We start from the raw sequence: 23,919 nt of genomic DNA on the forward strand, positions 1-23,919 counted from the left end.
GATGATATTGATGGAGATATTGGAACCATGAATTCTGCTGAGACTTTTCCAGATAAGCCTGCCTGGTCCTGCCCTGTCCAGACAACACCTTGTCAACCTTGTATCATGCAGCCACAAGCCTGTGCTATGGAGTCAGAAACAGCTTCCAGTCCTGAGGTGGGTAGCAGTCAAACTGAAACCTGTATTGCCCTGCCTCTGGCCTGATGCAGGGAGTGTGGACTTCCTCCCAGCCCTGAGGCATGTACCAGCCAAACTCCAGCATGTAGCGCTGTGACTCCAGTGTGCCCTGAGGAAACTGCCTTCCAAGCCCTGCCTGCAGAGATTAATCCTGTCTCACCAGAAGAAAATGCAAGTGAATGCCTGAGTCCATAAATTGCAAGACATTTCTAATTCTTCTCCATACCAATCCCCACCATCTCTTTTGTCTTAGAGACCTATTAGTAGATGAAAATCACAACAAATCCTCAAAGATTAAATACAAAATGTGATCCAGGAGGGGGTAAGGTATACACAGAAAGAACTGCATGAGTTTACCAACTTATATAGACAGAAATTAGGGGAATATGTGGGGAATGGATACTAAGAGTATGGGATGATGGTGGAAGCAATATAAATCGAATCAGGTTGAATTTATTGATATGGGCCCACTAAGAAGAAATTCTGAATTCAACACTGTAGCTCAAGGGGTTAAAAAGGGCTCAAATAGTTTATTTGGATGGCTGATTGAAACATGGGCCAAAAAATGGCTTAACATGTTTGAGGTTGATGAGCCCAATTTGCCCTCATATACAGTAGGAGAGGGAATTCAAAGGCTTAGGGAGATTGGAATGCTAGAATGGATTTACCATTTGAGAGCTGCCCACCCACCCCAGGAAAGTCCAGAGGACACACCTTTAACGAGGACTGTGAGGAATAAATTTTTAAGGCTAACTCCAAATTCCCTGAAGAGCTGTGTTTGCTATTCTCTGTAGTCCAGAAATTACTTTAGGGAGGGTTGGGATGGAATTAGAATCTTTAAACATTACAGTCTAGTAAAGCTCAAAAAATCAGCAGCTAATCACCAATCAAGGTAGACTTGGCTACTGCAATGAAAGGCAGATTCAAAAAAGCACTCAAAATAATCTGAGTCATGTAGAGTTATGGTGTTGCTTAATACATCATGAGGTACCTAACAGTGATATAGATGGGAAGTCTACTAAATTTCTTTAGAATTCATATAAATAGAAGAGTTCTAAAACTAGTGAATGAAACCCTAACTCAAATTACAGATGCAGAGAATCACAGCCCCTTAATCAATTCCCAGACTTGAAATAGTTTACAGACCCAGAGCCCCTTGAATGAGGAGGAAGTCAGGTCTCCGTGGGGAAGGATCCAGTCTAACCAACCAAAATTTATACTGATAATCTTCCTCCCACATTTCCCCAAGGACATTTACGACCTTTACCGGAGTAACTGTGCATTGGGGAAAAGGAAATGATCACACATTTGGGGATTATTAAACACTGGTTCAGAAGTGTCATTAATTTCAGGAGACCCCAAACATAACTGTGTTCCAACAGTCAGTGTAGAGCATTGTGAAGTTCAGTTTATTAATGGAATTTTAGCTCAGGTCCAACTCACAGTTGGTCCAGTAGCTCCCTGGACCCATTCTATGGTTATTTTCCCAATTCTAGAATGAATAATTGGAATAGACATATTCAGTACCTAGAAGAATGCGCACATTGGGTCCCTGACTTGTGGAATGAGGGCCATTATGGTTGGAAAGTCCAAGTGATAGCCACTAAAAATGCCTCTACCTAGCAAAATTGCAAACCAAAAGCAATTTTGGATTCCTGGAGGGATTGCAGAAATTAGTGCCACCTTCAAAGATTTGAAGGATGCAGGGGTGGTGATTCCCACCACATCCACATTCAACTCTCCTATTTGGCCTGTACAGAAAACAGGTGGATCTTGAAGGATGACAGTAGATTATCATAAATTTAACCAGCTGGTGACTCCAATTGCAACTGCTCTCTGAGATGTGGTATCATTGCTTGAGCAAATCAACATGTCCCCTGGTACCTGGAATGCACCTGTTGATTTGGCAAATGTATTTTTCTCAATTCCAATTAGTAAGGACAACCAGAAATAATTTTCTTTCAGCTGGCAAAGTCAGAGGCTTAGGGAGATTGGAATGCTACCTTCACTCTCCTGCCTCAGGGATTTATCAACTCTCCAGCCCTATGTCATAATATTGTCCACAGGGCCTTGATCATCTCTCCCTCCCACAAGATATTACACTGGTCCATTATATTGATGATATCATGTTGATAGTACCTCTTGAGCAAGAAGTAGTAAAGACTCTAGACTTATTAGTAAGGCATTTGCATGACAGAGGATGGGAGATAAATCCAACTAAAATACAAGGTCCTTCCACCTCAGTGAAATTTCTAGGTGTCCAGTGGTGTGGGACCTGTCAAGATATCCTTTCTAAAATGAAGTATAAGCTGTTGCATCTGGCCCCTCCTATGACCAAAAAAGACGCACAATGCTTAGTTGGTCTCTTTTGATTTTGGAGACAGCACACTCTTCATTCACATGTGCTACTCTGGCCCATTTACTGGCTCAGAAAAGTTGCTAGTTTTGACTGGACCTGGAACAAGAAGAGGCTCTGAATCAGGTCCAGGCTACTATGCAAGCTGCTCTACCACTTGGGCCATATGATCCAGCAGGTCCAATGGGGCTGGTAGTTTCAGTAGCAAATAGAGATGCTGTCTAGAGCCTTTGACCATCCCTTATAGGAGAACCACAATGCAGACACTTAGGATTTTGGAGCAAAGCCCTGTCATCCTCTGCAAATAACTACTCCCCTTTTGAGAAACTCCTTTTGCCCTGCTACTGGGCATTAGCAGAGACTGAACACTTAACCATGGACTGAGACTTGAGTTGCCTATCATGAGCTGTGTATTGTCTGACCAACCACACTAAAATGCTGGACATGCACAGCAGCACTCCATAATAAAATGGAAGAGGTATATAGGAGATAGTACTCAAGCAGATCCTAAAGGCATGAGTAAATTACATGAGGAAGTAGGCCAAATGCCCATAATTACCACCCCTGCCATATTACCTTCATTTTTCCAGCCCACAGCTTTGGCCTCCTGGTGACTTCCTTACTATCAGTTGATGGAGGAAGTGAAAATTGGGACCTGGTTTACAGATTGTTCTGCACGATATGCCAGTACCACCCAGAAGTGGCCAGCTGCAGCACTGCAGCCCCTTTCTGGGGCATCACTGAAGGAGCATGGTGAAGGCAAATTCTCCTTGGGCAGAACTTCAAACAGTGTACCTGGTTGTTCATTTTGCTTGGAAGAAGAAATGGCCAGGGGTGTGTTTGTACACTGATTCATGAGCTCTTACCAATGATTTGTCTGGATGGTCAGGGACTTAGAAGGAACATGATAGGAAAATCGGTGACAAAGAGGTCTGGGTAAGAGGTATGTGGATTGAAATTTTTGACTGGGCAAAAAACATGAAAATTTTTGTGTTCTACATGAATGCTCACCAGAGGATAACTTCAGCAAAGGAAGATTTTGATAATCAAGTAGATAAGAAGACTCACCCTGTGGCTGATGCTCATCCTCTTTCCCCAGCAATTCCTGTCATTGCCCAGTGGTCTCATGAAAAAAGTGGCCATGAAGGTAGGGATGGAGGTTATGAATGGACTCAGCAACATGGGCATCACCTTACCAAGACTGACTTGGCTACAGCCACTGCTGAATGCCCAATCTGCCAGCAGCAGAGACCCACACTCAGCCCCATTAAGGCACCATTCATCAAAGTGACCAGCCTGCTAGCTGGTGGCAGGCTGTCTATATTGGATCATTTCCACCATGGAAGGGGCAGAGATTTGTTTTAACTGGAATAGACACATACTCTGGATGTGGGTTTGCATTTCCTGCACGCAATGCTTCTTACTAAACTACCATCTGTGGAATTGCCAAAGGTTTTATCTACCGCCAAGTCATTCCACACAGCATTGCTTCTGACCAAGGACACATTTCACAGCAAATGATGTATGAGAATGGCCATACCCCCATGGAATTCAATGGTCTTCCCATGTTCTCCATCACCCTGAAGCACTTGAATTGATAGAACAGTGGAATGGCCATTTGAATACTCAATTATAGTGCCAACTAAATGGCAATACCTTGCAGGGCTAGGGAAATGTTCCCCAGGAGGCTGTGTATGCTTTAAATCAGTGTCCAATCTATGGTGCTGTTTCTCCCATAACCAGGACCCATGGGTCCAGGCATCAAGGGGTGGAAATGGGAGTGGCACCACTCACTATTACCCCTGGCAATCCACTAGGAAAATTTTAGCTTTCTGTCTCTGCAACCTCAAACTCTGCTGGTCTACCGATTTTAGTCCCAAGAGGAGGAGTGCTGTCACCAAGAAATACATCAATGATTCCATTGAACTGGAAGTTAAAACTGTCACCTGGCCACTTTGGGCTCCTCTTACCTCAGAATCTATAAAGAATGGAATTACTGTACTGGCTGAGGTGATTAATTCTACCAAGGGAAATAAGACTGCACCTACATAATAGAGTTGAAGAAGAGTTTGTGTGGAACACAGGATATCCTCTAGGGCATCTCCTAGCACTGCCGTGCCCTATGATTCAAATCAAGGGAAAATTGGAACAACCAAATCAAAGCAGGACTGAAAATGTCTCAGAATCTTCAGAAATGAAACTTTTGGTCACCCCATCAGGCAAAGAACCACGGCCAGGTGAAGTGCTTGCTGAGGGTAATGGAAACATGGAATGGCTAGTGGAAAAAGGTAGTGTTAAATATGAACTTTGACTACATAACAAGTTACAGAAATGAGGACTATAATGGTTGAATTTTTCTTCCTTGTTTCATTATGATGACTGTATATGTACACAAAATGAATTACTTTGTCTTCTTCTCCTAAATTATCCCTTACCGTATAGCAAGTTGTATCCACTTCATGTCATAATATTTGAGGATGTAAAGTTTGAGTGCGAATATTACCCAAGAAATTGCACCTGATTCTGTATGGAATTAATGCATCTCTGGTTGTACACAGGAGATTTGAACATTGTGAGGCAAATGTATATATATATATGTGTGTGTGTGTGTGTGTGTGTGTGTGTGTATGCCTGTGTGTCAGTTTTTACTTAGAGACTAAGTATGGTTTAAAGTAATTTGGGAGAAAATATTTTGTAACCATTTATTGGATAGGAGACTTATAATCTGCATATATAAAGAAATCTTATACCTTGAAAATAAAAAGATAACCCATTTAAAAAATGGGGAAAAGATTTAAACATGACTTCTCCAAAGAAGAAATACAAATAGCTAAAAAGCACATGAAAAAAAATGCTCCAAATCTCTAGCTATCAGGGAAATGCAAATCAAACTACAATGAGATACCATCTTACTCCCATAAGATTGGCAGCTACGAAAAAACAGAAGACTACAAATGCTGGAGAGGACGTGGAGGAATGGGAACACTCAGCCACTGCTGGTGGGAATGCAGAAGGATGCAGCCGTTCTGGAGGACAATTTGGCAGCTTCTCAAAAAACTAACCATAGAATTGCCATATGACCCAGCAATTCCATGGCTGGGTATATACCCAAGAGAACTGAAAGCAAGGACACAAACCGATATATGCACACCAATGTTCATAGCAGCATTGTGCACTATTGCCAAAAGTTGGAATCGACCCAAATGCCCATCAACAGATGAATGGAAAAATAAAATGTGGTATATACATACAATGAAATACTACTCGGCTTTAAGAACAAATACACTACAAACACACGTGATAACGGATGAATCTCGAGAACCTTATGTTGAGTGAAGCAACCCAGGCATTGAAGGACAAATACTACATGACCTCAATGATATGAAATAAGTAAACTAAGCTGCCTCAGAGAGATAGAGACTGGATGATAGGCTTACAGGAAATTGGGTGTTAGAGGAAGGATGTAAGCTGACACCTACATGGGTGAAATCTATGATAAGCTGGAGGTAAGTATTTGTACAAGGAAGGGATAAAATGGGGCATAGGGTTACCTATGGGTGGGGTTTTGTGGGCTAGAGGGGGGCTAGGGGTGGGAGGATGTGAAATATTGCCCAAGAAATTGGGGGGAGGGTGGGGCAACATATGAACATAGGAGATTGTCAGGTATTTGGTTGTTAATGTAATGCTGAGAAAACCTTTTCAAAATATAATAAGGAAAGTTACCTGTTTAAGATGCTTAAAGGGGATAATCTGACGCAGGACAGTCTCCTAGGGAATATGTGAATGCTCATTTTGCCATAGTGCATTATATCATTGGATAGAGACTGCTATAATGAGAGTGAAGGTGTACCCACATCCTGGGAAGGACTGATGCCATCAAATAGAGAGAAATGTATCTCTCAAGAGAAATGATGGCTCCCAGGGCATTAGGGCAGTTCAGCATGTCAAGCCCTCAACACTGTTGCAAGTATCTCTGAACATGGCCCTTCAAGCAATGAAGATTGGCTGTCACTGTGGGCCCTAAGGGGAGGGTGAATGAGGTATTGAATAGATGGAACCAATGTAACTGTGTGGGCAATAGAAGTGTTTCACAAGAGTATGCAAGGATGGATATAAGACCTGTAAAATTACACCAAAAATATATAGGGGCTGATAGGCTAAAATGTAAATCATAATGTAAAACATAAGATAACTAAAAATTTAGAAAATTGTATAGTCTAAAATATAAACCACAATGTAAACACAAATGTTACCTTGTTTGAAAGCTATTGTCTCAATATCTGTACATCAGTTTCAGTAAGTATAGTATGAATATGTAAAAAGATTATTGCTGTGGAAGGGAAAAGGTTTTATGTTGGATATGTGGGAGTACTGTATATTGTGATCTAAAACTCTTGTGAAGATTAGCTTAATAATTAGAAAAAAAGAAAACAAAAAGATAGGACGTAGACAATTTTTTGATACCCCAATTTATTTTTACCGTAATTTTTCCAAATTAATATGTATTCTATATCTAACCTTTTAACTCATCACTATATTCCATTTTACTATTAAGGGAACCTGACAATATATTGGGTTTCACTTTTCAGGAAGTTTTGGATCACAGAAAGGTTCAACAATGGCAGCAGAGGAATACTAGTGTGGGATGTTATTGACAGGGGACACATGGATGGCAGGGAGTTCTACAGGGCATTTATCTAGGGTACATAAAAATGTTTGGATATTTTCATAGTGGATACAATTAAAAACAACTGAGGGAGTGCTGAGTTCCTAGCCAGGGGAGCTCTATCACAGTCCCTAAAGGACCAGCAACAATCCACCAAGTGCAACGGCAAAGACCAAAAAAGAAGGAAGATCCAACAATGAGCCCTTGATACTAATGACTATGCTTGTGAGCCTGTGCACCTGAAATAAGAACAAGGCCTAGAGCTGCAGGGTGCCTGTTACCTCCTGAGAGCTTCTGTGTTACTCAAATGTGGCCAGTCTCAAAGCCAAACTCAGCATGTAAATGCATTGCCTTCCCCCCAGAGTGGGACATGACTCCAGGGGATGAGCCTCCCTGGCACTGAGGGATTACTACCAAGTACCAGCTGATGGTGTAATTAGAAAATGACCTTGAATAAAAGGGTCAACTCGGACCAGCAGAATATCCCTGTCTACATATAATAACAGGAGTTAAAAATGCATTTTGACCTGAATCAAGGGGTAAATGGAAAGGACAAATGAGTTTATATGGCTATGAGTCTCCAAAAAGAGCCAGCAGGTTATCAGAGGAGTTGCCCTTATGCACATCTCAGCAGAGTCCCAGAGACAGATAAAGTAGATACAACCCCAGGTTTTGGTTCTTCTGAGGGCTACAGAGACCCACAGGTTCTATGGTCATGGCAGATGGAGTTCAGTGCATTGTCACTTGGCCCTTCTTTGGAGTTTGTGTTTCTGTGTGATGGAGCTGGACTCAGATGTGATCTTTGTTCACAAGCCTCTCCTGTTACTTTTACCAGAACTGTATTTTAGGTGCTGGGGTTTAATGTATACCCAGGGGACCTGAATCTCTGGACTGACCATATGATAGCCAGGCCCTGAGCCTCAACAAACTTCAGCTCCTACACTCTGGTTTATTGGACTTACCCCACTCAACTAACATGGAGTTGAAGAAGGTCAACCACCACACCATGGAGCCAAGAGTGCCTACAACTGAAAGCAGGAGGATTGCATCCAGTATCCATGTGGAATGTAATCCCCCTCTTGATATAGATGTGGAGTGGACACAACCATTCCAAGGTCCACAGGATGGAGAAATAGAGTATGGATTAGAGAGGACTTACTGACATTCTATTCATGAACTATTGTGGTTAGTAATCAAAGAAAATATGGCACTGGTGTGGGGAAAGTGGCCATGGTGGCTGCTGGGTGTGTGGAATGGGAGGAAGAGATGAGATGTGGAGGCATTTTTGGGACTTGGAGTTGTCCGGGGTGGTGCTGCAGGGACAATTACTGGACATTGTAGGTCCTCCCATGGCTCACTGGATGGAACGTGGGAGAGAGTGGGCTATGATGTGGACCATTGACCATGAGGTGCAGCGGTGCTCAAAGATGTATTCACCAAATGCAATGAATGTGTCATGATGATGGAGGAGAATGTTGCTATGGGTGGAGTAGTGGGGTGAAGGGGGCGGGGGCTACATGGGGACCTCATATTTTTTTAATGTAATATTAAAAAGTATGAATTCAAATAAATAAATTAATAATTTTTTTTAAAGGCAAAATCTGTCCAAGGATTTCCATTGGGGTTCAGCACACCAGGACAGTGAGTGACAGACCAGGAGAATGACTGACAGAGCTATGAAGAAACCAAAACCACAAGCAAATGTAAGTTATCAAACCCACAACAGAGCTAGGAAAGCCTCCCATCCCCCATTCACAAGATATTAAGCTGGAGTAAAACCCCTATCTTACTGTAGCCAACAGAGAGGGGAACAGACACCATTCTTCCCATCAGCTGTTTCAAGGGAAAAGTTAAGGGGAGTTGAGATGCTTTTCTTCAGTAAAGTTGGTCAGCAGAGCCTGCTTCTAATCTCTATTCTGGAGATCCAACACAGGCATTTTGGAAAGCCAAGCCTGAAACACCTCTGTGGAAAGTGGCATTGAAGAGTACCGTCTGATGGCCTGTTTGTACAAACTGTTCTTGGTTCTCTCAGATTCTTTCCTTTAGGCAGAAAAATCTATGCCCCCCCTTCTTGTGAGTCTATGGCCCAATTTTGATAACTTAAGCTACGCAATTTTAAACACTGGGAATAAGTTGAACAAAATATCGAAAAGCAGCTATAGGGGGAAAAAGACAATGGGCCTTGAGAAGCTAGATTTAACAATGTAGTCAAATATTTTTTAAAACTGGCAGAAATATAAGAAGATATTAACAGGTTTAAAATAATAGCAGGAAAGTATAACTCACCTTTTTTCAGAATTTAGGATATCAAATCAAAAATTATTACCGAGGATATAAAAGATTTGAACAACACTAAGACAAAATTGATCTCATATTTATGAAGAATCTTGAATCCAACTACTAGATCTATTAATAGAACTACTCCTTCTTTGCAATTGTGCATGAAACATTACAAAATCTAAGCACATACTAGGCCACAAGTAAAGACACAACAAATTCTAAAGTATATCAGCCAGACCTTTTATATATCCTTTTGTATCTGACTTGCTTCATTCAACATAATGTCCTCCAGGTTCATCCATCTTGTCATATGATTTATAACTTCATTATTAATCTTACAGCTGCATAATATTCCATCATGTGTATACACCATAGTTGGTTTATTCATTCTTCTGTTGATGGACACCTGAGTTGTTTCCAACTTTTCACAATTATGAATAATGCTCCTAAAAACATTGGTGTACAGATGTCTGTTCATGTCACTGCTCTCAGTTCTTCTGGGTATATACCTAGCAGTGGTAAAGCTGGGTCACATGGCAAGTCTATATTCAACTTCCTTATGAACTGCCAGTCTTCCACAGTGACTGTACAATTCAACATTCCCACCCACAGTGAGTAATGTTCCTATCTCTCCACATCCTCTCCAACATTTACAGTTTTCTGACTTCTTAATAACAGCCAGTCTAATGGGTGGGAAGTGATATCTCATTGTAGTTTTGATGTGCCTTTCCCTAATCACTAATAATGTTGAACATTTTTTCATGTGTTTTCATTATTTGTATTTCATCTTTGGACAAATGTCTTTTAAAGTCTTTTGTACCTTTTTTAGTTGGGTACTTTGTCTTTTTATTGATGAGTTGTAATATCTTTTTTATATCATGGATGTTAAACAATTAGTGGTAATATGATTGCCAAAAATTTTCTCCCCTTGAGTGAGCTGCCTCTTCACTCTTTTGACAAAGTCCTTTGAGATACAAAAGTGTTTAATTTTGAGGAGGTCTCATTTATCTAGTTTTTGTTCCTTGTGCTTTGGATGTAAGGCTTATGAAACTACCATTTACCACAAGATCTTGAAGATGTTTTCCTACATTTTCTTCTGGGAGTTTTACTGTTGTCACTTTTACAATAGGTCCCTGATCCATTTTGAATTGACTTTTGTATAAGCTGTGAGAAAGGGGTCTTCCTCCTTTCTTTAAGACATGGTTACCCTGTCCTTCTCGCACCAGTTTTTGAATGGACTGATCTGGCCCAATCGGGAAGGCTTGACAGTCTTGTCAAAATTATCTTGACTGCAGACATGAGGGTCAATTTCTGAGTTCTCAATCCAGTTCCATTGGTCATTGTGTCTTTATTTATGCCAGCACCATGCTGTTTTTAACACTATAGCTAAGTAATATGCTTTAAGTCAGGAAGTGAGAGTCCTCCAACACTGCTCTTCTTTTTAAAGTTTTTTTTTTTTTTTGGTTATTCAGAGCCCCTTACCCTTCCAAATAAATCTGATAATTTGTTTTTCCAGTTCTGTAAAAAATGTTGTTGGGATTTTTATTGCAATTGTGTTGAATCTAAAAATCATGTGGGTTGAATTGACATCGCAATTCCATAAGTCTTCCAATCATGAACATGGAATGTCCTTCCACTTATTTAAGTCTACTTCAGTTTCTTTTACAAATGTTTTGAAGTTTTTTGAATATAGATCCTTTATTTCCTTGGTTAAGTTTATTTCTGAGTATTGGATTTTTTCAGTTGCTATTAAAAGTGGAACTTTTTTCTGATTTCCTCCTCAGATTACACATCAGTAGTATAGAGAAATGTTACTACATTTTGCATATTAATCTTGTATCCTGTCAGTGTGCTGAAATTATCTATTAATTCTATTGGTTTGTTGTGGGTTTTTTGGGAGGTTCTAGTTATAGGATCATATCATGAACATATAGTGAAAGTTTTACCTCTTCCTATCCTATTTGGACGCCTTTTATTTCTTGATCTAGCATAATTGCTCTACTACAACCTCTAGCAAAATATTGAATAACAATAATGACAGTGAGCATCCTTGTCTTGTTCGTTAAGCAGGAAAGCATTCAGTTTTTCACCATTGAGTACAATGCTAACTAATTTTTTTGATATATACACTTTGTCATATTGAGAAAGTTTCTTTCTATTCCTATCTTTTTGGAATGTTTTTATGAAGAAAGGTTGCTCTATGTACTTCTGGTATTTTGCACTCCTTTGGCTAACTAATACATGCCACTTTTCCATTTTTTTCTCCTTCTGGGACACTGTTAACATGAATGTTTGTGTGTTTCACATTGCCATTTGGTTGCCAATGTCTCTGTTCCATCTTTTCCATTCTCTTATTTTTCTGTTCTCCTTTCATTTCCAGTTCAGATGTTCTGTCTTCGAAATCATGAATTCTGTCTTCATGCAATTCAGATCTGCTCTTATGTGTCTCTAATGTATTTTTAAAGATTTACTTTGTTTATTTCTCCCCCACACCTTTATTTGCACTCATTGCCTGCTCTCAGTTTCCATTTATTGTGTGCTCATCTTCTTTTTTTAAAGAAAGCACCAGGAACAGAACTCAGGACTCCCATGTGGGAGGGCAGTTCCTAATTGTTTGTGCCACCTCTGTTCCCTGCTTGCTGGGTCTCTCATTGTTGTTTCATCATTTTATCCCTTTATTGCACCATCTTGTTGCATCATCTCAATGTGCCAGACCATTGCATCAGTTTGTTGTCTTGCTCATCTTTTGGAGGTACCAAAAACAAAACCAGGGACCTCCCGTGTGGTCAGTGTGTGCCCAATTGCTTGAGCAACATCCACTTCCCTCTAATGTATATATTTTTTTGGATTTATTTTTTTAATTTACTTTACTTTTCTTTAATTACCCACACTTCCCCCCAGATGGTTCATTCATCTGTCTGTTCATTGTTTTCTTGTCTTCTCCAGGAGGCAATGGGAACTAAATCTGGGACCTCCCACATGAGAGGTGAGTACCCCGTGGTCTGATCCACATCCTCTCCCTGTGGGCTGTGGTGTCTGCTGGCTTGTGGCCTCTGCTTCTTGTGCCAGTGATGGACTCTAGCTCTGTTGTGGTGGGAGGCTGCCTCCCTCTGTTCTTCTTTTAGGAGGCATTGGACCCCAAACCTTGATCTCCCATGGGATAGGCAGGTGCCCAAGTGGTTGAGCCACATTCACTAATGTATTTTTAATCTCATCTTCCATGTCTTTCATTTCCACAAGTTCTGTAACTATTCTTTGCAGGCTTTCAAATTATTCTTTATGCTTACTTAGTGTCTTCTTTATATCCTTTCTTTCTTTAGCCATATTTTCTTTAAATTCTTTGAAATGATGTAGGAGAGTTCTGTGAATATCACTGGTTAATTTTCTTAAATCAGTATCTCTTCAGGATACTTGGTTAGTTCCTTTGGCTGAGATATCCCTTCTTGTTTCCTGTATGGCTTGTAACATTTTGCTGATATGTAAGCATCTGAATTGGTGAATTTACTCTGATGGCCAATTTATCTCTCTTTCCTATTTTTTTTTTCACAGCTCTTCTTTGATATTTGGTTCAACTTATTCTAAGTCTTTAAAATTGCCTGACCTATGTTACCAAAATTGGACCAGGGACTCACTAGTGGGGCACAGGTTTTCTCCCAGAGGTAAGACTACAGAGAAAACTTAGAACAGTTTTTGTCCATACAATCCAGATGGGCTAGCAGAAGGCACTTGTCAGTACACCTTTGCTTGGATTTATTTCAGTCTCGGGTTTCCTTTGGTCCTGTGTTGAATATCCAGAACAGATATTCAAAGCAGGCTTTGCTGGCTGAATTCATTAATGAAAAGTCCCCAAACTCCCCTGCCCTATTCCCTTTTCCCTTGAAACAGTTGATGGGGAGGAAAATGTCTGCTCCCCTTTTAGTTGGCTGCAGTGAACCAAGGGTTGTATTACAGCTTAATATCTTGGGGGTTGGGAAAGGGAGCACTTCCCACTTGCTTTAGGAGTTTGGTAACTCATGTTTGTTATTTCAGCTTCTTCTTCTCTCTGTCCCTCACCCTCCTGGGATTTGTGTAGCACTGCCTTTGTCTGCTGGACCCCAAAGCAGGTTCCTTGGACAGCTTTTGGCTCTCTCTCCATTGCTTTTGTGAGAGCATTGAGCTTTGCCTGTTAGTTTGATGCCATCTTCCCACAATCCTTCCTCTCTTGAGCTTTGCTTTTACACCATTAGTACATCATGATAAAAAATATTAACATAGTGAAGAAGACAAGTAATTTTTAGTATTATCATGAAAATACTTGTCCCTTTTGTTTAAGCTTTATTGTGATATAATTACAAACAGTAAACCACATATTTTAAGTTTGATAAGTTTTGTCATATGTCTGTACTTATGAAACTGTTCATTTCAACCAATATAGTCAAGGTATCAATCATCCTCAAATATTTCCACCTGTATTTTTGTAACTCCTCCTTCCTACCCTCCATGCACCCAGTCATCTCTACACACTTCTAGCCAACTGTTTTTCTGCTTTATGTCACTTTAGATGCTTGCTTTTTCTAGAAATTTAAATAAATGGAATCATCCAGTATCTGCTTTCTTGAGCTGATTTCTTTCACTTGGCATAATTGCTTTGAGATTTATCTATGTACTTGCATGTTTGAGTAGTTCATTTCTTTTTGTTTGAGTCTTAAATTATGTGGATATACCATAATATATTCATCCATTCATCTCTTAAAGGGCTTTAGGTTGCTTGTTGGTTTTTTTTCAGTTTTAGTGATTCTATGTTTAACATTCAAAGACCAATCAATGTCATTCACAATGTTGACAAACTAAAAATGAAAAATCATATAATCATCCCAAAGACAGATTAAAGTATTTGAAAAAATGCAACAAATTGTTCCTGCTAAAATCTCTCAGCAAACTAAGAATAAAGGGAATTCCTTACATTGATAAATGGCTCTATAAAAATCCTACAGCTAACATCATATGCAATTGAAATAAAAATCTCACCTGGTGTTTTAGTGAAAATAGTTTTGACCTTGCACATTTCTTGAAGAGTCTTGGAGACTTGAGGAATTCATGAACCAATCTTTGATAATTACTGGCTTAGACTAATCACAATTCCCTTTGTGTGCATAAAGAGGGACTAAATTTCTTAGCAACTTTTTTTCTCTTTATTTTCTTATTCTTACCAACATTTTTAATAGGTATCATGAAGGAATTCTGATAAAGGTGATTTGTACACTTACTTTAAAAGATACTGTCTTTCCTCAATTTCAACTCCTGGTGATTGGTCAGGGACCTAAAAGCCAGTATTTCAAGGTGTTGGCTTTTCCTGAAATGTCTGAAAATAAAGATCTTTATACTTAAAATCAAAGAGAAGAAAAAGCCAATTATTCTTTGGTAATAGTACCATATTGTGAACAAGTAAGACCTAGAAGAGTTTTAAATTGGTCCAGTAAATCATTGTAACCTCTCATCAGTACAATTTTTTGAAAGACAGCCAATTAGCAAAACCCACACTCCAGTATTCATACTTCCTGAGCACATGGTTGACTCATCCCTAAACCAACCTGCTTAATAATGTCTTAAAATCCTTAAAATATATGATTCCCCAAACCTTCCATAAAATCATTTGTTTGCTTTGTTCAATATTTAAACCTTAAAAATTCTGTTCTGTTTTGCTTACTAAACAATAAAGTCAACTCTTTTCTTATATATAATAAGTAATGGTCTTTTCCTTCAATAGTTTTATTTCCCACTGAGATAATTTTGAAAAATTTGCTCACCAAAATTCTATGTGAGTTTTGGTCAAATAGACATATTCTTTGACTCTTATTGCCTACTCCAATGTCAACTTGATTCACTCCCAGATGTCACTCTCAATGATGGCTTAAGCCTTGACATTTTCTTGAGCTATCATTGCTGAATTTTTTCATTCTAGAATTTGAAAGCAAATAGGCATTTATAGCAGATAATTAGACCTACCATTTTAAAGATGCTGTATTTGGTAAATAGTCTTGCAATTAATCTGCTTATTTGTTGACTGTTCTCTTTACTTTTGCTTTGTTTGTTTATTAGTTAAAAGTAGTATTTTTTCCCGTGTTTGTTAGTTCTTGATTGTCTAGTAATTGATTTTACTCTATTTTTTCTCTTATACCTTTTAAAAAAATATCCAGTTAAATGTGAATTTTAAATAAATAATAGTTCTTTAATGTCTGTGTTGTCTATTGTTTTTCAGGAATTTAAATGAAGAAAGAAAAACTGGTTTTTATACTTTTGAATATTTCCTTACCTTGACCTTCCTAACTTTAGGTGCCCAAACTCCATGGAGTGGCATTTCCTTTTAGCCTACACACCTCTTCCTTATAATGTAGATCTGCTTCATTTATCAGAAAATGCTTATATTTTGCCTTCTTTTTGAAAGGATATGTTGTTTGATATAGTATTTTAAGGTGAATTATTTTTCTTTCAGCATTTGATGATGTGATTATATTGTCTTCTGGACCTCATTATATATCTTTTAAAAGTCAGACATTATTTGAATTATTATCCCCCCATATATAATAAATCTTTTAATCTCTACTGTTTCATTTTTTTTTTTTTCTATTAGGTTGTCAGTAGTTTAACTGTGGTGTGTCTAGGTGTAGATTTCTTTCTCTTTCTCTTGCGTGGAATTCACTGAACTTATTCTAAAGGGGCATATTTCCAAACTCTTTACTCTTCTTAAAAAGGTGATTTTCTTTAATGATGTATAATAAAAGAACTCTGATGCTATACCTAGATCTGAACCATAGCTGACTCTTGCTTCCGATGCAAGTATCTGTAAAGTGTAGAGGATAGAAGGGGCATTGCTTTTAAAGTTCTGCCTACTGCCTGCCCTTAATTTCACAATTTAGAGCTGCTGAACAATGGCCTGGCTTTTTAGGGACAGAAAGCAGGCTAGTATTCTAGAAAAAGTACCTCAGAGAGCACACTGCCAACTTCTCAAAGTTACAGAGCTACCTCCTGGAACACAGTTCCAGAGGCAGGTTCTTCAATTGAGAAATAAAAAGTATAACTGCAAAAATATCTAAAAAGTCACTCCTGTTCCTGCTTCTGTGGATTGGCCTTTCAGGACATGGCTTTTCAGGAGAATATCAAATGAATAACCCCTGCCCCCTGATTCTATAAATCAGCTTGTGAAAACATGGCCTAGTAGGAATATATCAAGTGAGTGAGTTCCCCGCTCCTGCTTCTGTAAATCTGCCCACAACCTTGCAGCTGCATTCTACTTCTGCAAAATTTTGCCTACCATTGCATTAGCTAATGAGCAAAAGGTATGCTGATCTCAACTGAAATCCTATATAAATCTATGAAAACTGAAAAAGGGGACTCAGACTTTGAAGATTGACTCTTCTCTGGGTCCACCTATAATAAAACTGTTCATCCATCTCTCTGAAGTGCTGGTTTTGGGTCTTTCTGCAGTTCAGTTCTCCTGGCTTTGCAGCAACCTTTGGTACTCTGGTCAGAAGACCCAACCACCCTGGCACTTTGAGCCTCTGGTTTGGGACTGGCAGATATGGCCGGCAGAGATCTACACACAAACAAGGCAGCACCACCTGTCCACTTGATGAGGCTTTCTTCAGGGAAAGGATCCCTGTGGACCATGTCCTCCACCCCAGCCTGACTCAGTGGAGAGGTGGATTGAACAACAGAAGAATCAGAAAGGTAAAGCCCTGGGGCTGAGTCCCAGTCAGGTCCATCTCTGGCTGGAAAGAGAGACTGACCACCTCCCAAAATCTCAAGATTCGAGATTCCAGGATAGGGCAGTCTTTTGGGTTGGATTGTGTAACCTCTGAGTAATTGAGTGAATGAATGGGGACTGTAGAGGTTTGCCTCTGTAGATCCAGTTTGTGGCTACATGGCCTCTGTGTTATGGAGTCTGAGTAGGCCCCAACCTGCACTCTGCAGCTATGTCATACAGCATAACAGCCAATTCAGACTCTACACAGATACCTTTGCTAAGACAAACCTAAGTTCTCATGAGAGATGCAGACAGGCAGGCATCTGAGTGGCCTTGTGAGAGAACCTCCCTCCTTTGTCATGTGACACCAGTTCAGGGATGGGATCATCCAAACTCAAGGGCTTAGGTTGAATGTTTCAAAACATCAAGATTCAAGATTCCAGGATAAAGTAGTCCCTTGGGTAGAAATGTGTAACCTCTGAGTGATTGAGTGAATGAGTGAGGACCACAGAGGTTTACCTGTGCTGATCCAGCTTGTGGTTCAACACCAGTCCAGAGATGGGATCATCATAATCCCAACTCACAGTCTTAGATTGTATGTTAAAAAAACAAACTTCAATAACAGCTTTTCTGGGGATTATAGTGTCCATATGTCCCCCAGATCTCTCCAGACTCTGCACAAAGTAAATTGGCCTATGTTAAATGTTAAATTAACCCTCAGAGAGAACCTTAGGGGTGGCCAAAGCTTGTGCAGTTTGGCAGGCAGTCACTGAAGCCACCAGCCACCCTTATCAGTTTCCTTACATCAATTCCTGGTTAAAAACCACCACACCAGGAGTCTAGAGGGCCTACAACTGAAAGCAAGAGGATTGCATCCAGTATCCATGTGGAATCTGAGACTCCTCATGACATAGAGGTGCAACGGACACAACCAATCCAAGGTCCACAGAGAAAAGGTGGCATTGGAGTGGGAAAAGTGGACATGGTGGCAGATGGGTATGGGGAATGGCAGGAAGAGATGAGAGGTGGAGGCTCCTTTGGGACTTAGAGTTGCCCTGGATGGTGCTTCAGGGACAATTGTAAATCCCCCCAGGGCCCACTGGATGGAATGTGGGAGAGTATGGGCCATGATGTGGACCATTGACCATGGGGTGCAGAGATGCCCAGAGATGTACTTACCAGGTGCAATGGATGTGTCATGATGATGGGAGTGAGGGTTGCTGGGGGGGGGAGTGGTGGGGTGGGGGTGGTAGGGTTGAATGGGACCTCATATTTTTTTAATGTAATATTTTTACAAAATCAATTTAAAAAAATTACCCAAACCCTGCCAACTTAGGTTCAATTCTATATTGAAAGGAAGGGTCAGAGCAGGGTCCTCCTAGCTCAAATGGGAAGGAGCGAGGTGGGCCACAGGCATGTCCAAAATGGCTTCTATCACTCAAAAGCCTGAAGAACCTCTGGGAAATTTTTATAAGCAACTTTGCAAAACCCTCAAGATTTACACCCCCTTCGAGCCAGAGACCCTGGAAAGCCAGAGAATGGTCAACGCAGCTTTCATGACCCAGGCTGCACCAGATATTAGATGAACACTTCAAAAGTAAGATGGGTTCACAGAGACAAACATCTCCCATCTCCTCAAAGTTGCAAACAAACTATTCATCAGTCAGAACAAAATGCTGAAGGGGGAAGCAAAAAAGCAAATAAAACAGCCAAAGATGTACTTACCAAATCCAATGGATGTGTCATGATGATGGGAACGAGTGTTGTTGGGGGGGGAGAGGGGGGGTGGGGGGGTGGGGTTGAATGGGACCTCACATATATATTTTTAATGTAATATTATTACAAAGTCAATAAAAAAAAAATACATGAGGCAAAAAAAAAAATAATAAATTTGTTCTTCCAAAAAAAAAAAAAAAAAAAAAAAAAACAGCATGTCTTCCTATTAGCAGCAGCCTTAAAAATCCAGACCCAAGCAGTCAAGAAAGACCATCCTGAAAAAGGAGGAATACTTTACCCTGACACTCCCCACTGCTGCCAGGACTACTTGAGGCCACCTGATTTGCATGTCTTGATTTAAAGGATGCCTTTTCTGCCTGCCGGTGGCTCCCCAGAGTCAATCACTATTGCTTTTATTTCATTTTATTTTTGTCTTTATTTGATTTTTTAATGTTACATTAAAAAAATATGAAGTCCCCATGTACCCCCCCACCCCCTCACCTCACTCCTCGCCCCATAACAACAACCTCCTCCATCATCATGAGAGATTCATTGCATTTGGTGAATACATCTCTGAGCACCGCTGCACCTCATGGTCAATGGTCCACACCATAGGCCACACTCTCCCACAGTCAACCCATTGGGCCATGGGAGGACATACAATGTCTGGTAACTGTCCCTGCAGCACTACCCAGGACAACACCAATCCCCAAAAATTCCCCCACATCACATCTCTTCACTATTGCTTTTAAATGGGAGAATCCCAAGACTTAGAAAAAAATAAAAAGAACTCAGTTAGCTTGGACTCATCTCCTGCAGAGCTTCAAGGAACTCCCCCACCTCTTTTTCTAGATCTTGCCACTTTCCTGCTAACAGGGGGAGGGGCTCTTGGGCACAACTGTGCAGAACTGACAAGAAGGTGTGTACTGGCTACCCCAGCCTACAGGCCACTTCCGTGCCCAGATCAAACCCTGTTCACAAATGGCAGCAGTTTTGTCAGAAATGAAAAGAGACTTACACAGTTGCTGCAGCTAACTAAGTAGTGAAGGTGGCTCCCGTACCTAGGGGATGGTCTGCTCAGCAAGCAAAACTCTGGGCACTGATTCAAACCCTACAACTGGCCACTGGGCAAAGAGTGAACATTTGCACTAACTCTGAATATACATTTGCTGCTGTACATATCCATGGAGCAATTTATAAGGAGAGGGAATTCCTAACTGCAGGAAGAAAAAAACCTGCTTTAAAGACCCTGCTCAGAAAATATTGGTACATTGCCCAGATGACCTCTGCACCACTCTTGGCAGCCAGTGTCAAACCTGTGCTGAAAGCAAACCCTCCCAGGATCCCCAAGCCCCAGTTGGCATCCAACACACAGAAACTGCCCCTTCTAAAAACTTAACAGTGGACTTTGCAGAATGAAACCAGGTCAAAGATATAGGTGCTTATTAGCAATAATGTGCACCTCCTCAAACTGGGTCAAGGCCTTTCCCACCCATACTAAAAAACAAGAAAAGTAACTAAAGCTTTGCTCCAAGAAATAATTCCTGTATCCATAGCAGCAACAATGGCCCAGCTTTCATGTCAGCCATGTCCAAGAGCCAGCAAAATGTTAGGGATTAAGTAAAAACTCCACACAGCATATAAGCCACAAATCTCAGGGAAAGTAAAATGCATAAATCAAACCCTCAAAACCATCCTAGCCAAGGTCTGTAAAAAAATTAAAAGCTGACCTCCCATGAGTAAATCTATTCCCACTAGCCCTCCTTAAAGTCATACCACACCCCTGGACCCTCAGGCATTTTACCTGTTGAAGTTCTGTTTAAACAACCACCTCTAATTATTCAAACTTTCAAGGGAAATCTCAGGCTCCTAGGAAAACCTGGCCAGGATTCTATCCTCCAGCAGTTAAAAAAATCCTAGCCCAAATACACAGAACTGCCCTGTCTCAGGAGCCCATCCCATTAGGAAACCTATTTTGGGTAAAAAAAAAAAAAATGAAAAGAAGCCCCTCCAACCTACATGGATGGGCCCACCTACTATTATCCTTGTAACCCCCACTGCATTCAAATTTTCAGGTATTAGCCCTTGGATTCATCATACTAGAGTTAGAAGGGTACACTCCAATGAGAAACAAAACAACTGGACAACTCACCCTGTATGTGACTGTCCCTTGAAAATCCAAATTGCCCAGAGCAACCAAGAATCACCATCACCTACTAGGTGGGCTCCTGTTCCCTTTGGTTCCTATTCCTCTTTGGACTGCTTGGCTGCTGTTTGGAACTGTACTGGCAGCTACACTCCCAAAGACTGGAGTGTAGATGAAAGGACACTAATCTTGATAGTGTACTTGTGTCTTGTAGGATGTTTTTCCATTTAGACTAACACCCTATAAAAATAATAATTGCACTAAAGGGGGAAACTGTTGAGAAATAAAAAGCATAACCTTGCAAAAATATCTAACAAATCACTCCTGCCCACCATTTTGTGGATTGGCCTATGAGGGCATGCCATTGCAGGAGAATATCAAATGAATAACTCTTACCCCCCGATTCTGTAAATCAGCCTGTGAAAACATGGCCTAGTAGGAAGATATCAAATGAGTGACTTCCCCCTGCCCCACTTCTGTAAATCAGCCCACAACCTTGCAGCCACATTCTGCTTCTGCAGCCCTGCTTACAAAATTTCACCTAGCAACTTGTTAGCCAATGAGGACAAGTTATGCTGATCCCACCTGAAATCATATATAAATCTATGAAAACTGAAAAACCGGGCTCAGAATTTGGAGATTGACTCTTCCCTGGGACCATGCATAATAAAACGGTCATCCATCTCTTTGGAATGTTGGTTTTAGGTCTTTCTGTGGTTCAGCATTCCTGGCTTTGCAGCAACACTTCTTCTCACATGAAGCTGTCCAAAACTTGTACCAGCTTGGTCAATGGTTTCAGTTAAGACACTTTTTTTTCACAGTTTTTGGGGAAAACAGATCAAAGTACACACTTCAAGGCCATTATATCCACTAAGCCACAGGGAAATTTCATCTTCCAGAAAATGTGCTACCTCTTGCCTGTTCCTGGGGACCTCTGCAAAGACTGATAGGAAGACAGGTTTGCATATAAGAACAGATCTTACAAAGGAGAATCACTGTTTATGGAATCCTTATCTCCTTAGGCTTCCTCACTGAAGCAGAATGAACAAAAATGCTACTTTGAGATGTGGATAAGAATTTATTTTAGCTCATTTGTGCTAGAACTTATACCAGAGAGAAAGGAAGCTCTTCCATTTGATTATCCTCTATTGGGTAATTTCTGTTAAATCTTTGAGAAATTCTTGACTGGATAAAGCCAAGTTTTAATTCTGAATTGAAAAATAAATATGGAGAGTTTTGGGAGCTCACTGGTGGTTGCTGGGTAAAAGAAAACCTACCAGACTTTGGAAAAGATATGCTGGTTTGGGTGACTATTTAGCACTTTACTGTGTATGTGTACTATGCAAATATTACTATATTTAATTCTCTGTTAATAGCCTAAGGTTAGAAACTTCTTCTTTTGGTAAACAATAACCAAGAAAGCTAAGTTCTCAGCTTAAAGTTACTTTATTCTAGTGCAGGGGCTAAAATATGGCTGAGATTATTAATTTAAATCTCAACTGTAATGCTACTACAATGTTATTTAGCATTACTTTCTAAATTTTATCTTTATATGTATATTACATATAAAGGTGTACATAATAAGAATTTGCACATCTAATTAAAATTTCTCTACTATTTTAGGCTCTACCTTTTTCTCAGGTGCATTTTGAGTCTTTTCTATAAATCAATATATATATGATAGTATTTGTGTTAGTGATTTTTAGAGTAGTGAAAAGATAAATCATTATTTATATAAATTATCTTTAATGAGGGACACTGAGTTTGTGTCCAGTACTTTCCTATAAGTTAATATTACTTTATAAAATTTTTCATAGAACATTTTTCTTGATTGTACTTTGGATAAAGTTTGGAAAATTTCCTTTGAATAAAGTCCAAGTATTAAAATGCTGTGTCAAAGGCTTTCTTACAAGAACTTTGCTCTTGTTAATGTTGTCAGCAGATTCAGATCCCATGAGTTTTTGCAGGTTATAGTCCACTCCATTTATTGAACATCTTATTTATGTTTTCAGTGTGAATGTGTACATTTGGAGAAGGTTGCGCCAAAATGTACAGTTTCTTGGCAGTATGTTAATATATCCCCTGTGATCTGGCATCAAACTCTACCATGCTTCTTATTTTCATGTAACTTCTTTGTGAGATGTATTTATGTAAAATGTCAGATTAAACTCAGAACCATTATACTGCCTCTATCTTTTTTCCTTTTTATTTAGTTATTTATTTTTAATAATAAACTGTCCTTTTTAAAGATACATAAATCACAAAAAATGTTACATTAAAAAATATAAGAGGTTCCCACATACCCCACTTCCCACCCCCCACTCCTCCCACACCAACAACCTCTTTCATCATTGTGGCCCATTCATTACATTTGATGAATACATTTTGGAGCACTGCTGCACTGCATGGATTATAGTGTACATTGTAGTTTACACTCTCCCCCAGTACATTCAGTGGGTTACGGCAGGATATATAATGTCCATCATCTGTCCCAGCAATATCATTTAGGACAACTCCAAGTCCCAAAATGCCCCTGTATCTCACCTCTACTTCTTTCTTCTTTTTCTTCTTTATTTTCTTTTAAATGATACGTTAAAAAAATATGAGTTCCCCATATCCCCCAACTCCCTACCCCACTCCTCCCACATCAACAACCTCTTTCTTCATCATGGCACATTCACTGAACCTGGTGAATACACTTTGGAACACTACTACACCACACGGACAGTGGTCCAAATTGTAGTCTACGCTCTCCCCCATCCACCCAGTGGGCCATGGCAAGACTCCCAATGTCCAGCATCTCTCCCTGCAGCACCACCCAGGACAACTCCAAATCAAAGAAATGCCCCCACATC

At 40.0% G+C, this 23,919-nt stretch overlaps 1 pseudogene; it reads left to right on the top strand.

Moving 5' to 3' along the window:
- The first annotated feature begins 3,478 nt into the window (after positions 1 to 3,478).
- The window catches only part of LOC101410644 (glycine N-acyltransferase-like), a 34,516-nt pseudogene continuing 14,075 nt past the window's right edge, over positions 3,479 to 23,919 (top strand).

This window comes from Dasypus novemcinctus, chromosome 10 (genome assembly GCF_030445035.2).
Source record: "Dasypus novemcinctus isolate mDasNov1 chromosome 10, mDasNov1.1.hap2, whole genome shotgun sequence".
NCBI lineage: Eukaryota > Metazoa > Chordata > Mammalia > Cingulata > Dasypodidae > Dasypus > Dasypus novemcinctus.